Here is an 18174-nt window from a genome sequence, read left to right as displayed (position 1 = left end):
CTCCGCGTTCAGCACACGTACAGCTCGATGACGATCTCGGCCTTCTTGATCCAGCAAGAGAGACGGAGAAGTAGATGAGTTCTCCGACAGCGTGACGGCGTGCCGGTGTTGGTGATGATCTATTCCTGCAGGGCTCCGCCCGAGCTCCGCAGAAATCTAATCTAGAGGAAGAACTAGGAGGTGTAGGTTTGAGTTGCACGTGGCAAAAGTTGTGTCTCAAACAGCCCTAAACCTCTAGTATATATAGGGGAGCCAAGGGGTGGGGCAAAGCCCTAGGGCACCGGCCAAAGGTGGCCTCATTGGGTCGGCCGAAGTGGGAGGGAGGAGTCCTTCTCCAATCCCACTTGGATTTGGACTCCTTCCTTATTTTCCCACCTCTTTTGGATTTTCCACTTTTTCCTCATGGGCTTTCCTTGGATGACTTTGTCAGCCCATTATACCTTATTGCGCATCCAATAAACCCATGTGGACCCCTTGGGGCGTGGTGGGCCCACCCAGTGGGCCCCCGGAACCCATTCGTCACTCCCGATACACTGCCGGCAATGCCCGAAAACCTTCCGGAATCCAAACACCAACTTCCTATATATCAATATTCGTTTCCGGACCATTCCGGAAACTCTCGTGACGTCCGTGATCTCCTCCGGGACTCCGAACAACCTTCGGTCACCAACACATATAACTCAACTATACTAAAACACCATCGAACCTTAAGTGTGCAGACCCTACGGGTTCTAGAACTATGTAGACATGACCCGAGAGACCCCTCGGTCAATATCCAATAGCGGGACCTGGATGCTCATATTGGATCCTACATATTCTATGAAGATCTTATCGGTTGAACCTCCGTGCCAAAGATTCATATAATCCCGTATAACATTCCCTTTGTCCTTCGGTATGTTACTTGCCCGAGATTTGACCGTCGGTATGCCTATACCTATTTCAATCTCATTACCGACAAGTCTCTTTACTCGTTCTGTAATAGAAGATCTTGTGACTCACACTTGAGTCACATTGCTTGCAAGGCTTGTGTGTGATGTTGTATTACCGAGTGGGCCCCGAGATACCTCTCTGTCACACGGAGTGACAAATCCCAGTCTTGATCCATGCTAACTAAACGGACACCTTCGGAGATACCTGTAATGAACCTTTATACTCACCCAGTTACGTTGTGACATTTAATACACACAAGGTATTCCTCTGGTGCCAGTGAGTTACATGATCTCATTGGCATAGGAATGAATACTTGACACGTAGAAAACAATAGCAATAAAATGACACGACCACATGCTATGTTCATAGTTTGGGTCTTGTCCATCACATGATTCTCCTAATGATGTGATCCCGTTATCAAATGACAACACTTGTCTATGGTCAGGAAACCTTGACCATCTTTGATCAACGAGCTAGTCAACTAGAGGCTTACTAGGGACAGTGTTTTGTCTATGTATCCACACATGTATTTGTGTTTCCAATCAATACAATTATAGCATGGATAATAAACGATTATCATGAACAAAGAAATATAATAATAACTAATTTATCATTGCCTCTAGGGCATATTTCCAACAGTCTCCCACTTGCACTAGAGTCAATAATCTAGTTCACATCACCATGTGATTTTAACGAATCCAACACCCATACAGTTCTGGGGTTTGATCACGTCTTGCTCGTGAGAGAGGTTTTAGTCAACGGTTTTGAATCTGTCAGATCCGTGTGTGCTTTACAAATCTTTATGTCATCTTATAGATATGCTGGTACTACGTGCTATTCAGAAATACTCCAAATATCTACTATACGAATCCGTTTTACTACTCGGAGTTATTTGGATTAGTGTCAAAGCTTGCATCGACGTAACCCTTTACGACGAACTCTTTAATCACCTCCATAATCGAGAAAAAATCCTTAGTCCACTAGTTACTAAGGATAACTTTGACCGCTGTTTTAGTGATTCAATCCTGGATCACCTTTTGTACCCCTTGACAGACTCATGGCAAGGCACACATCACGTGCGGTACACAGCTTGGCATACTTTAGAGCCTACGACTAAGGCATAGGGGACGACCTTCGTACTTTCTCTTTCTTCTGCCGTGGTCGGGCTTTGAGTCTTACTCAAATTCACATTTTACAACACAGCCAAGAACTCCTTCTTTGCTGATCTATTTTGAACTCCTTCAAAAACTTGTCAAGGCATGCATTTCATTGAAAGTTCTATTAAGCGTTTTGATCTATCTCTATAGATCTTGATCCTCAATGTTCAAGTAGCTCTATCCAGGTTTTCCTTTGAAAAACTCCTTCCAAACAACCCTTTATGCTTCACAGAAATTCTACATTACTTCCGATCTACAATATGTCAACCACATATACTTATCAGAAATTCTATAGTGCTCCCGCTCACTTCTTTGGAAATACAAGTTTCTCATAAACCTTGTACAAACCCAAAAGCTTTGATCATCTCATCAAAGCGTATATTCCAACTCCGAGATGCTTGCACCAGTTCATAGAAGGATCGCTGGAGCTTGCATACTTGTTAGCATCCTTAGGATTGACAAAACCTTCTGGTTGTATCACATACAACCTTTCCTCAAGGAAACCGTCGAGGAAACAATGTTTTGACATCCTATGTGCAATATTTCACAAACAATGCAACAATTGCTAACATGATTCCAACACATTTTAAGCATCGCTACGAGTGAGAAAGTCTCATCATAGTCAACTCTTTGAACTTGTCGGAAACATCTTTGCGATAAGTCAAGCTTTTCTTAATGGTGACTTTTCACCATCATTGTCTGTCTTCCCTTTAAAGATCCATCTTTACTTAACAGTCCTATGACCATCAAGTAGTTCTTCCAAAGTCTACACTTTGTTTTCATACATGGATCCTCTCTCGGATTTCATGGCCTCCAACCATTTGTCGGAATCCGGGCCCACCATTGCTTCTCCATAGCTTGTAGGTTCATTGTTGTTCAACAACATGACCTCCAAGACAAGGTTACCGTACCACTCTGTAGTAGTACGCGACCTTGTCTACCTACGAGGTTTGTAGTAACTTGATCCGAAGCTCAATGATCACCATCATCAGTTTCCATTTCAATTGCTGTAGGCACCACAGGAACAACTTCCTGCGCGCCGCTACACACTGGTTGAAGTGACGGTTCACTAACCTCATCAAGTTCCACCACCCTCGCACTCAATTCTTTCGAGAGAAACCTTTCCTCGAGAAAGGACCCGTTTCTAGAAACAAACACTTTGCTTCCAGATCTGAGATAGGAGATGTACCCAACTGTTTTGGATATCCTATGAAGATGCATTCATCCGCTTTGGGTTCGAGCTTATCAGACTCAAACTTTTTCACATAAGCATCGCAGCCCCAAACTTTTAAGAAACAACACCTTAGGTTTCTCCAAACCATAGTCTATACTGTGTCATCTCAACGGAAATATGTGGTGCCCTATTTAAAGTGAATGCGGTTGTCTCTAATGCATAACCCATAAACGATAGTGGTAATTCGATAAGAGACATCATAGTATGCACCATATCAAATAGGATGCAGCTATGACGTTCGGACAGACCATCACACTATGGTGTTCTAGGTGGCATGAACTGCGAAACAATTTCCACATTGTCTTAACTGTGTATCAAAACTCGCAACTTAGATATTCATCTCTATGATCATATCGTAGACAGTTTATCCTCTTGTCACGATGATCTTTACTCTGAAATAGTTTGAACTTTTCAATATTTCAAACTTGTGATTCATCAAGTAAATACTCCTGTATCTACTCAAATCATGAGTGAAGTAAGAACATAACAATATCCACTGCGTGCATCAGCACTCATTGGACTGCACACATAAAAAATGTATTGCATCCAATACTTTCTTATTCCATGTGGTATGATTTTGCATGTCTCAAGTGATTCAAAATCAAGTGAGTCCAGACGATCCATCTGCATGGAGTTTCTCCGTGCATTTAGACCAACAGGTATGGTTTGCATGTCTCAAACGTTTCAAAAATGAGTGAGCACAAAGATCCATCAGCACGGAGCTTCTTCATGCATTTTACACCAACATGACTCAAGCGGCAGTGCCACAAGTAAGTGGTACTATCATTATTACTTTGTATCTTTTGGCACCAATATTATGAACATGTGTAACACTACGATCGAGATTCAATAAACCATTGAAGGTAATTATTCAAGCAAATAGAATAACCATTATTCTCTTTAAATGAATAATCGTATTGCAATAAACACGATCCAATCATGTTCATGCTCAACGCAAACACCAAATAACAATTATTTAGGTTTAACACCAATCCTGATGGTAGAGGGAGCGTGCGATGTTTGATCACATCAACCTTGGAAACACTTCCAACACCTATCGTCACCTTGCCTTTAGCTAGTCTCTGTTTATTACGTAGCTTTTATTTCGAGTTACTAATCACTTAGCAATCGAACCGGTATCTAATACCCTCTTGCTACTAGGAGTACTAGTAAAGTACACATCAATATCATGTATATCAAATATACTTCTGTTGACTTCGCCAGCCTTCTCATCTACCAAGTATCTAGGGTAGCTCCGCCTCAGTGACCGTTCCCCTCATAACAAAAGAACTTAATCTCGGGTTTGGGTTCAATCTTTGGGTTTCTTCATTAGAGTAGAAAATGGTTTGCCGTTTCATGAAGTATCCCTTCTAGCCCTTGGCTTTCTTGAAACTAGTGGTTTTACTAACCATCAACAATTGATGCTCCTTCTTGATTTCTATTTTCGCAGTGTCAAACATTGCGAATCGCTCAAGGATCATCATATCTATCCTTGATATGTTATAGTTCATCACGAAGCTCTAGCAGCTTGGTGGCAATGACTTTGGGGAACCATCACTATCTCATCTGGAAGATTAACTCCCACTTGATTCAAGCGATTGTTGTACTCAGACAATCTGAGCACATGCTCAACGATTGAGCTTTTCTACTTTACTTTGTAGAGAAAGAATCTTGTCGGAGGTCTCATACCTCTCAACAAGGGCACGAGCATGAAATCTCAATTGCATCTCTTAGAACATCTCTTATGTTCCATGACGTTTCAAAAACGTCTTCGGCGCCTTGCTTCTAAGCCATTAAGTATAAAGCACTGAACTATCACATAGTCATCAAAAACGTGTATGTCAGATGTTCGCAACATCCAAAGACGACGCTCGAGGTGCAGCACACCGACTGGTGCATTAAGGACATAAGCCTTCTACGCAGCAATGAGGACAATCCTCAGTTTCGTGGACTCAGTCCGCAAAGTTGCTACTATCATATTTCAACTAAAATTTCTCTAGGAACATATAAAAAACAATAGAGCTATAGTGCAAGCTACATCATAATTCGCAAAGACCTTTTGACTATGTTCATGATAATTAGAATTTAACTAATCAAATTACTTAATAAACTCCCACTCAAAAAGTACACACCTCTAGTCATTTGAGTGGTACATGATCCAAATCCACTAACTCAAGTCCGATCATCACGTGAGTTGAGCATAGCTTCAGTGGTATGCATCTCTATGCTAATCATATCAACTATATGATTCATGCTCGACCTTTCGGTCTCTTGTGTTCCGAGGCCATGTATGCACATGCTAGGCTCATCAAGTTTAACCCGAGTGTTCCGCGTGTGCAACTGTTTTGCACCCGTTGTATGTGAACGTTGAGTCTATCACACCCGATCATCACGTGGTGTCTCGAAACGACGAACTGTCGCAACGGTGCACAGTCGGGGAGAACACAATTTCATCTTGAATTTTTAGTGAGGGATCACCTTATAATGCTACCGTCGTTCTAAGCAAGATAAGGTGCCTAAAATGATTAACATCACATGCAATTCATAAGTGACATGATATGGCCATCATCTTGTGCTTCTTGATCTCCATTACCAAAGCACCGACATGATCTTCTTGTCACCGGTGCCACACCATGATCTCCATCATCGTGCCGCCATCGAGATTGTCGTGCTATCTATGCTATTACTACTAAAGCTACGACCTAGCAATGTAGTAAGCGCGTCTACAAACACAAACGTTAGTTTAAAGACAACCCTATGGCTCCTGCCGGTTGCCGTAGCATCGACGTGCAAGTCGATATTAACTATTACAACACGATCATCTCATACATCCAATATATCACATATTCTTTGGCCATATCACATCACAAGAATACCCTGCAAAAACAAGTTAGACGTCCTCTAATTTATTGTTGCATGTTTTACGTGGCTGCTATGGGTATCTAGTATGATCGCATCTTACTTACGCAAACACCACAACGGCGATGTGAAAATTGCTATTTAACCTCTCTCCAAGGACCGCCTCGGTCAAATCCAATTCAAGTAAAGTTGAAGAAACAGGCACCTGCCAGTCATCTTTATGCAACGAGTTGCATGTTAGTCGATGAAACCAGTCTCTCGTAAGCGTACGAGTAATGTCGGTCCGGCCGCTTCAATCCAACAATACTGCCGAATCGAGAAAAGACCAAGGAGGGCAGCAAATCGAACATCAACACCCACAAAACCTTTTATGTTCTACTCGAGATAACATCTACGCATGAACCTAGCTCATGATGCCACTGTTGGGGAACGTTGCATGGGAAACAAAAAATTTCCTACGGACACGAAGACCTATCATGGTGATGTTCATCTACAAGAGGGAGATTTGATCCACATACCCTTGTAGATCGCTCAGCGGGAAGCGTTAAGAAATGCGGTTGATGTAGTGGTACAACTTCGTGATTTAAATCACCGTCGTCCCACGATCCGTTCTGATCTAGCGCCGAACGGACGACATCTCCGTGTTCAGCACATGTACAACTCGATGACATTCTCGTCCTTCTTGATTCATCAAGAGAGACGGAGAAGTAGATGAGTTCTCCAGCAGCGTGACGGAGCGCCGGTGTTGGTGATGATCTATTCCTGCACGGCTTCGCCCAAGCTCCGCAGAAATCTAATCTAGAGGAAGAACTACGAGGTGTAGTTTGAGTTGCACGTGGAAAAGTTGTGTCTCAAACAACCCTAAACCTCTAGTATATATAGGGGGAGCCAAGGGGTGGGGCAAAGCCCTAGGGCTCCGGCCAAAGGTGGCCTCCTTGGGTCGGCCGAAGTGGGAGGGAGGAGTCCTTCTCCAATCCCACTTGGATTAGGACTCCTTCCTTATTTTCCCACCTCTTTTGGATTTTCCACTTTTTCCTCGTGGGCTTTCCTTGGATGAATTTGTCAACCCATTATACCTTATTGCGCATCCAATAAACTCATGTGGACCCCTTGGGGCGTGGTGGGCCCACCCAGTGCCCCTCGGAACCCATTCGTCACTCTCGATACACTGCCGGCAATGCCCGAAAACCTTCCGCAATCCAAACACAACCTTCCTATATATCAATCTTCGTTTCCGGACCATTCCGGATACCCTCGTGATGTCCGTGATCTCATTCGGGACTCCGAAGAACCTTTAGTCACCAACACATATAACTCAACTATATTAAAACACCATCGAACCTTAAGTGTGCAGACCCTGCGGGTTCGAGAACTATGTAGACATGACCCGAGACACTCCTCGGTCAATATCCAATAGCGGGACCTAGATGACCATATTGGATCCTACATATTCTACGAAGATCTTATCGGTTGAACCTCTGTGCCAAGGATTCATATAATCCCGTATAACATTCCCTTTGTCCTTCGGTATATTACTTGCCCGAGATTTGATCATCGGTATCCCTATACCTATTTCAATCTCGTTACCGGCAAGTCTCTTTACTCGTTCTGTAATACAAGATCTATGACTCACAGTTGAGTCACATTGCTTGCAAGGCTTGTGTGTGATGTTGTATTACCGAGTGGGCCCCGAGATACCTCTTCGTCACACGGAGTGACAAATCCCTGTCTTGATCCATGCTAACTCAACGGACACCTTCGGACATACCCGTAATGCACCTTTATAGTCGCCCAGTTATGTTGTGACGTTTGATACACACAAGGTATTCCTCCGGTGTCAGTGAGTTACATGATCTCATGGTCATAGGAATGAATACTTGACACGCAGAAAACAACAACAATAAAATGGCACGGTCACATGCTACGTTCATAGTTTGGGTCTTGTCCATCACATGATTCTCCTAATGATGTGATCCCGTTATCAAGTGACAACACTTGTCTATGGTCAGGAAACCTTGACCATCTTTGATCAATGAGCTAGTCAACTAGAGGCTTACTAGGGATAGTGTTTTGTTTATGTATCCACACATGTATTTGTGTTTCCAATCAATACAATTATAGCATGGATAATAAACGATTATCATGAACAAAGAAATATAATAATAACTAATTTATCATTGCCTCTAGGGCATATTTCCAACACCTTTTTGCAGAGACAGGGAGAGAACATGCGGGAGCTCCATTGCTGCAAAGAAAAGGTGGTGGAAAGAAAAAGTGTGCGTGTGTGTGCGTTGATTCCACCCAAACCTTTCTGACGTGGACCCCCTCTTAATAGTACGGCTTTCATACGACTCAAAACCACCAAAGAGTACCGTAGAATCCACCGTGCTTCAAAACCACCGAGGGGCGACGAATCGTCTTGTGTCTTGCCATGTATTATCAGAAATGCTCAATGCACACGATTATTCCGCAGAGATACTGTCATCAATCACCAAAAGGACTTAGGACGAGATATGCCCTAACACTACCTTCCACCTTTGGGGATGCTAAGATGGTAGCCCACTCTTCTATTGTGGATTGATACCTGGTGACTTGTGTCATCCATACAATTCTACCATCTGGAGAGAAGTGAGTTGTAGAGGAGAATTGTATGATCATCTCATTGTTCCATGTTGTCATTTTTCCACCAACAAAGATATCAATGTCTATGGCCATGAAATTTCCTTGCACACGAGGGAAGTAGTGTTTGTTGTTTATGCCAGTGACAGTTGGACTCTTCTCCAACATGAATAACTCATAAAAGTCTTGCCGCTCCTTTGTGTGGAAGCGAGCATCAACTGTAGTCCTCTTCCTGATAGCATATGGATCAGCTGCTCTCCACTCCCCGAGCCCTCTTCTTGGCTGGCTTGGAGGTGGTAGATGCCACTAGATTTTTTGCTCCCCCTTTAGCAGTCTTAGGGGCTCTCACTATATCTGGGTTGGCATACTCTTTTCTCACAGTCTTCTTCTTGGAAGATGCATCATTTGGGATGAAATCTTCATCCTCTTCATCTGAGATGAGCTTATTCCTTGCCCTAGTTGCTGCCTTGGGCACGTCATGGGAGCTGGGGTGCCTGGGTCTGACTGACTCCTCTGAGGACTAGTGCAGGAATCAACTTCCACACTGTGCTCTCTATATGCATTATGGTTGTCCTCATATCCTGACATAGTGACAAGCTGACCTTGTGAATAGATAGAGAGGAGTTGAAAAGGATGAGCATCACAAAACACATACATTTTGCAAAATCTGAACTTAGAGTCTCAGTTTAAGAATTCAGCAAAGTGGGTTTCGGTTTGACCGAGTTTTAATTTTTGGAGCCATCGAGACAACCTTCCTCCTTAACAAAGACCTAGCCATCATTTTTGGAATCACCAGATCCCACCGAGAAAGTTCTCACGGTCCCTAACCCCAAATTGGCCAGACCGATTTGTTTCCACTCGGTGACATCGGTACGCACTTGGCAGAGCTCTAAACCTAGAATCATTCGTTCGGCTAGACTAATAGATTTGTTTTGTGGATGGATGATTTGCAAATACTGGCTAGAGGACAAACAAATCGTAATGCGCAAGATTTGGATGAATGAGCGCAAAAAGGGTCGAAACCATACCCTAATTTGGTGAGGGTTCCGTGACGACAACGACGATAGGAGAGATTGTAGTCGGCGGTGATGAACTTGTGCGTGAGGGTGCACGGGAGGCAATGAAGAAGTCCGTTGACACGAGCGGCGACAGCAGAGGGGTGCACAAAGCCGAAGGATTGAACAAGTTTTCAATCTCGGGTCCGTGGGTTTATAAACCCTCTTGCTATCGGTGACACCGATTCTGGAATTTTGGTGCCATCGAGTTTCTTAACTGCCACGGGGCAGGGAAAGTCGGTGAGGCCGAGATTATAAAATCGGTGGTACCAAGTTTCAAAAACGAGATCAACCCTAGTGCTTTGATGGAACCGAGTTTGTGGAGTTGGTTATACCGAATGGCACATGGGAGGTTTTGGAAGTCAGCTCTTGTCAAGGCAGAACTCCGAGTGCTCCTCACATAGAGGGTCCGAAAAGTGCTTGATCAAATTTTGTGACGAAAGAAGAATAGAATTTGAGATGAGAAAGCATAGATAGCTAGAGAGGAATACTTAGACATTCTTGTACATCCGATTGGCCAAAGAAAATGAAAAGCCAAATAAGAACAATTGGATATCCTCGAATGAGTAAAAATATGCATACCAACATGCTCACACAATAAGATGTCAAATGAAACATGGAAAACATGAGCAACCACTCTAGTATCTACCAAGCACTTTGGCAATGACGAAGTCATCTATATATGAGTATATTGACTTAGAGCCAAGCAAGAATACTTAATCATAGGTCATACTCATTGTTTAATAACACACGGGGTTACCACTTTTAGATAAAGCTTTCAATGTGTGCACATCTTAAGAGATGCATTGACTCAAGTCTTACAGTAAACTAACCTTGGGTTTTGTTGTAGAAGACTTCATGTAGGTGTAGTAGTGGTGGATGCTCATTGTTCATGAAGGTCATGTTGAGTTGGGAGCTATCCTTGTTGTTTCATACTCTTCTCACCTACATGGGTTAGTCCCACACAAGGAATAGATACAAGGATATCTATGGATATGGAATGAAGTTCATATGAGATGATGTACATTGGTACATTAACTACCTTGTCCCTTGCTTACCTTTGAGGGAACGTGTGACTCCTTGAACTAATGCATAGGGTTGGAGTTGATTGCAAATAGTTCTTGTCAAAATGAATGAGAGTGAACTTTGTTGGCGGAGTCACCCCTCAAGAACTTCTCTAGTTCTTTTTCTTGGGGACCCACATCAACTTGATGCGTGATACGTCCATTTTGCATCATGAATATTTATTTATATTTGTATTATTGTTGTCCATTATTCCCTGTTATTATGTATTTTTTATGTCTTATCTCTGTGAATATGCAAGGTACATTATTAATAGGAAAGTATCTGGTAACTGGAATTCTGGACCGAGAAACCGAGAAAAGGGAGAAAAATCAAGTTTCTCCAGATGACTTGAAATTTTATGGAGAATTTTTCTGAAATATATAAGAATTATTGGGCCAAAAATACACCGCAGTGAGGCAGCCGTGTGGGCACAATCCATCAGGCCATGACCCCCTAGGTCGCGGCCTGATAGCTTGTGGGGCCCCTCTTCTACTATATGGTATGTTTTACCCTAGAAAAAAATGAATACATAACTGCCACGACGAAGCGCCGCCATGTCAAGGTGGAAACCTGGCAGAGGCCCCTTTGCTCTCCGGCAGAGCGATTCTGCCGGAGGAATTCCTCTCCGGGATGGGGAAATCGAAGCCATCGTCATCACCAACGCTTCCTCCTTCGTGGGAGGCCCAACCTTCATCAACATCTTCACCAGCACCATCTCATCTCCAACCCTAGTTCATTTTGTGTATTCAATCTTTGTCCCGAAACCTAAGATTGGTACATGCGGGTTGCTAGTTGTGTTAATTACATCTTGTAGTTGTGGTAGTTGGATTACTTGGTGGAGGACATAATGTTCAGATCCTTAATCATATTTGTTACACCTATGATATTGAACATGTTGATGAGGTGTGAGTAGTTAATATTGTTCGTGAGGACATGGGAGAAGTCTGGTTATAAGTAATCATATAAAGTTGGCATTCGTTCGATATTTTGATGATATGTATGTTGTTACTTCCTTTAGTGGTGTCATGTGAACATCGACTACATGCCACTTCACCATGTTATGGGCCTAAATTAAGTCACTGTGGTGTAACAAGTATATGATGGGTTGCAAGAGTGATAGAAGCTTAAACCCCATTTTATGCGTTGCTTCATAAGGGGCTGATTTGGATCCTTGTGTTTCATGCTATGGTTAGGTTTATCTTAATTCTTCTTTTGTAGTTGCGGATGCTTGCGGGAGGGGCTAATCATAAGTAGGTTTTTAGTTAAAGTAAGAACAACAACTTAGCACCGGTCCACCCACATATAAAATTATCAAAGTAGCAAAGGTGAATTAATTTAATATGATGAACATGACTAGGCAGAAATTCCCATGTGTCCTCGGGAGCTCTTGCTTTATGTAAGAGTACTTTCACGCCCGTCCTTTGCTATAAAAAGGATTGGGCTGCCTTGCTGCACCTTTGTTAATATTTCTACTTGTCACTTGTTTACGAATTACCTTGCTACAAAACTATCTATCACTGTTATTTACAACACTTACAAAGAATACCTTGTTGAAAACTACTTATCATTTCCTTCGGCTCTTTGTTGGGTTCGACACTCTTACTTAGTGAAAGGACTACGATTGATCCCTTATACTTGTGGGTCATCAATACCCTTTTTGGACACCGTTGTCGGTGAGTGAAGCGCCTTTGATAAGTGGAAATTGGTAAGGAAACATTTTCGGTACGTGTTGAAATGTATTGTTGATTGTCACTATAAACAGTCACCCTTTGAGTGGCTTGTTAGGGGCATCTTTGCCTTGAACGAAAGTTGAGGAAATCATCCCTCAACCTACTGAACCTACTGAAAATATTTATTATGAGATTCCTTCGTGTATGGTAGAGAAATTGTTGGCTAATCCTTATAACGATTCAAATCATCATGATTATCATTTAATATATGTCAATGAGATTTGTGGATTGTTTAAGCTTTCAGGTCTACCCGGAGACCAAGTCAAGAAGAAAGTTTTCCCTTCATCTTTGGAGGGAAAAGCATTATTGTGGTACAAGCTATTGGATGATATTTGATCATGGGATTGGAATCGCTTGAAATTGGAATTTCATCAAAAGTTTTATCCTATGCATTTGATTCGTCATGATCAGAATCTTATTTATAATTGTTGGCCTCGTGAAGGAGAAATCATTGCTCAAGCTTGGGGAGGCTTCAATCTATGGTGCACACTTGCCCCAATCATGAGCTCTCACGGGAATTAATCATACAAATTTTTTATGTTCGGCTTTCTCATGATGATCAAACATTGCTCGACGCTTGTGCGGTTGGCTCCTACATGAAGGAGACTATTGAATTCAGATGGAATCTTCTAGAAAATATTAAACGCAATTATGAAGATTGGGAGCTTGAGTTTGGAAATATGAGTGATTTACCATGTGATTTTACTAGCAGAAAAAGTACATAAATCATGCTATCATAGCAATTATAGGACAATTCATGCGACCATATAGAGAGTATGCAACTAGCTTATGAAGTGGTGAATAGGAACGGAACATATCTAGAATAGAAACTAGAAAAAGAAATTGCGATAGGAACTCAAACAAGAAGAACATGAACACGTACTGAGTTGCAGCAGGAGCAACAGTGGGATTAGCATTGACCTCATCAGCGACCATGTTGTCGAAGAGGTTTTTGACGTCGGGGAATAAGTCGTCGTCCGAGAAGTGGTCGTCGATGTCCATGGTGTCCATGATGAAGAAGCCAATAGTCGTGCAGAGCGCTCCCGAAAAACCTTTTCACCCTTCTCCCGCACACGACTCAAAGAGGCGGTGTTCATGAGGCCTACTATCCCGACCTGCGGTGCATGCTGCAATCCGGGATGGGGAAGAACCTAGCAGCAGCTGAGAGATTGGAACTCAATGACGCGAGGAAGATGATATTCTCGTTTATCTTTCTCGAGAGGAGCAACCTCTATTTTATAGGCACAGGAGAAGGAGGCGAACAAGCAGCGACGGGAGGTGAAGCAAAGGACGGAGACGAAACGAACAGGCAACAGTCGTGCATGGCAAAAAAAAAAGTCATCGAGTCAGCTCATTCCCGCAACCTGTGGCGCGGCGCGTTGTGACGAGGCAAGCGGCAGAGGAGGAGGAGCGCGCGTGTATGTCTCTCTTGTTCTCATGCTCATACATGTGGGGAATCATCCTCCCTTATAAGGAGGTCCAACTCCTACCAAACTAGCAATGTGGGACTAAACTTTAGTTCCACCTCTTCCCTTGCACGAATGGGCTAAGTGAGCCTCTAGGATTTATTAGGAATTGTGAAATAGTGATTGGGCTGGCCCATATATATTAAGTTCCAACTATCCTCCACGAAATCCCACATGCACACAAAATTTGCCTTTGGTTTCAAAACAGTGTTTATATACCGGTACTGCAGTGGAGACTGTTAAGTTGAACTTCCACCTAGAACTCTATGGTACACTAGTAAGCAACTTGAACAGTGGACTATGCCTTGAGCTGCAAGTTTTCTGCGAATCTAGCTTCACACAGAGCCTTGATCGATACTAGGCTAACATGGGAGTTCCCCGCGGATGGAGCTTATGCGTCATACTCCGAGGCCTTTCATGAGCTTATTAGAGAGAACCCTACTCTCATAGATTGCGACATTAACAATCAGACTCATATCGATGTGTTCTTCAAAAGATGTTCTGCACGACAACATCTCGCTTTAATAAGCCACTTAGAACACATTAAGATATATATCAACCTGCCATGCAAATTAGGAAAGTATTGCATCTTCATGGAATGGTATTACCAATGGTAAGGATACTTTCCTCTTAGTTGACCAACAACTTGTCTTCCACATCTAATTCACGGGATCTCTGATTACATAGAACAGTTTACCACTATGAACAACTCATATTGGGGGTCTCATCCCATCTCCTTCGTTGCGATCTATCACATTACGTGATAGACCCTTAGTGAAAGGATTTGCCATATTTTTAGATGTTTGGACATATTCCAATGCAATAACTCCGGAGTTTCTCATTTTCCTGACAGATTTTAACCTTCTCTGAACATGTCTTGATGATTTCATGTTATCCTTTGAACTATTCACTTTGGCGATCACAGTTTGATTGTCGCAGTTCATAAGAACACATGGTATAGGTTTCTCAACAACCGGTAAGTCATTCAAGAGCCGACAAAGCCAATTTGCTTCCACAATAGTTGTATCTAGTGCTATGAGTTCTGCTTCCATGTTGACCCCGTTAAGATGGTTTGCTTGCAAGACTTCCAAGAAACAACGCCACCACCATGGGTGAATACATATCCGCTCGTGGCCTTTATCTCATCAGCATCAGAGATCCAGTTTGAGTCACCATATCCTTCAAGTACCTTTGGGTACCTAGTGTAGTGAATTCCATAACTCATAGTGCCCTTCAAATAGCGCATAACTCATTCTAGAGCTTTTCAATGATCATCTCCTGGTTTTGAGACAAACTGGCTCAGCTTGCTAACAACAAAAGAGATGTGAGGTCTCATAGCGCTCACTAAATATATAAGCAAGCCAATTATCTGAGAGTATTTCAATTGATCTCTAGCAATTCTTAGATTCTTTCGAAGCAACACGCTAGCATCATAAAGTGGTGGAGAGGACTTGCAATTGATACGTCCAAAACGTATCTATAATTTTTGATGGCTTCATGCTACTTTTATGCTTTTGATAATTGTTTTTACATTAAGTTTATGATTTATTTGGACTAACCTACTAATAGTTGCAAAAGTGCACAATGTTCTTGTTTTACACTTTGATATGTAGAAACTATCAAAAATAGAAGAGGAAACCTTGTTGGAGTGAGACTCTGACTTTCCTTAAATCTGTCCCCCATATAGATTTTAGAGATCGTCTGTTTCCGCCACGCACATGATGTAAAATGGAAACATAATAGATGTGAAATTTGTGGGGAATTTCATGCTGATAATTATAGACATACAATTTGGCCCATTTGGAGTTCGAAGCTCTAGAAAAGCCCATTTTACTCGAGGACAAATATCTGATTACAGGATTACAGGAATCAGTGACGTGATTGAGTCCAACTCTTACCATATTAGATGGATTCGGCCAAGCCATGACTTGGGGACCTCATTAGGGATGAGAGGGGTTCCTAGGAAGGTTCTAGAGGTGCCCAAGAGCCTTTGGATCAAAGGGGCATCCATCGGAGGGCCAAGGATGATCGTCCCGACTCATATAAGGAGAGGAAAAACCTGATTTCTGGAGGGCCACCAAGAGCTACGAGATTTCCACCTCCTACACAGCCGCCTTGGGGGTGGAGAACCACCTCCATACCATCATAATCTCCAAGGAATAATGGGGGCCAAGGGCGACCGCCCCCAAGGGCCGTGGCCGCCGTCGTGGCCGCCGTCGGCCGCCGTCTCCTCTCCGGGCTACACCTCTCCATCAACCTCTTACTAACCATGGCCATGTGTGAGTAGTATCCCTCGGGACTGAGGTCTTCTACGTGTAGCTATGTGGTCATCTCTCTCTCCCATGATGTGATCTTGATTGTGATCATAGGCTATGCTAATCTAGGGGGATTCCATGATGTTTTGCCTTCTTCTATGTATTGGATTGATGTACTTACTTGATCTTATCTAGTATAATCCCCGAGACTATGGTGACAGCGGTCTATTGGACATAGATTAGAAGAATATTTTCATGAGTGATTTCCTCTTTTGTGAATTGATTTAAGATTGAGAGTCTCTTGGTGCTTGTCTTTGACTATACTTGAGATACGTTGTGGCGATTGTGGTACTCTCTTTGGATGGCCGCGGTGACGTTGGGAAATCCATAGAGAGAACTGTTGGAAATATGCCCTAGAGGAAATAATAAATTAGTTATTATTATATTTCTTTGTTCGTGATAATCGTTTATTATCCATGCTATAATTGTATTGATTGGAGACACAAATACATGTGTGGATACATAGACAAAACACTGTCCCTAGTAAGCCTCTAGTTGACTAGCTCGTTGATCAAAGATGGTCAAGGTTTCCTAACCATAGACAAGTGTTGTCATTTGATAACAGGATCACATCATTAGGAGAATCATGTGAAATACAAGACCCAAACTATGAACGTAGCATATTGATCGTGTCATTTTATTGCTATTGTTTTCTGCGTGTCAAGTATTTGTTCCTATGACCATGAGATCATATAACTCACTGGCACTGGAGGAATACCTTGTGTGCATCAAACGTCGCAACGTAAATGGGTGACTGTAAAGGTGCTCTACAGGTATCTCCGAAGGTGTCCGTTGAGTTAGTATGGATCAAGACTGGGATTTGTCACTCCGTGTGACGAAGAGGTATCTCGGGGCCCACTCGGTAATACAACATCACACACAAGCCTTGCAAGCAATGTGACTAAGGGTAAGTCACGGGATCTTGTATTACGGAAACGAGTAAAGAGACTTGCTGGTAACGAGATTGAAATAGGTATGCGGATACCGACGATCGATTCTCGGGCAAATAACATACCGAAGGACAAAGGGAATGACATACGGGATTGCCTGAATCCTTGACACTGAGGTTCAACCGATAAGTTATTCGAAGAATATGTAGGATCCAATATGGGCATCCAGGTCCCTCTATTGGATATTGACCGAGGAGTACCTCGGGGCATGTCTGCATAGTTCTCGAACCCGCAGGGTCTGCACACTTAAGGTTCGACGATGTTTTAGTATAGTTGAGTTATATGTGTGGTTACCGAATGTTGTTCGGAGTCTTGGATAAGATCACGGACGTCACGAGGATTTCCGAAATGGTCCAGAGATGAAGATTGATATATAGGATGACCTCATTTGGTTACCGGAAAGTTTTCGGGCATTACCAGGAATGTACCGGGAGTGACGAATGGGTTATGGATGTTCACCGGGAGGGGGCCAACCCACCCGGGGAAGCCCATAGGCCCTAGGGGTGGTGCACCAGCCCTTAGTGGGCTGGTGGGACAGCCCAAAAGGGCCCTATGCGCCAAGGATAGAAAATCAAAGAGAAAGAAAAAAAGGGGAGGTGGGAAGGAAGGGAAGGGCTCCACCTTCCAATCCTAGTTGGACTAGGATTGGAGGTGGACTCCTACACCTCCTAGCCGGCACACCATAGGGGGCCTTGGCCCTCAAGGGAAGCCTCCCCTCCCCTCCTCCTATATATAGTGGAGTTTTAGGGCTGATTTGAGACAAATTTTGCCACAGCAGCCCGACCACAAACACC

This window comes from Hordeum vulgare, chromosome 2H (assembly GCF_904849725.1).
Source record: "Hordeum vulgare subsp. vulgare chromosome 2H, MorexV3_pseudomolecules_assembly, whole genome shotgun sequence".
NCBI classification, from domain to species: domain Eukaryota; kingdom Viridiplantae; phylum Streptophyta; class Magnoliopsida; order Poales; family Poaceae; genus Hordeum; species Hordeum vulgare.
The sequence above is the reverse complement of the archived record's forward strand: the minus strand, read 5'-3'. Positions refer to the sequence as shown.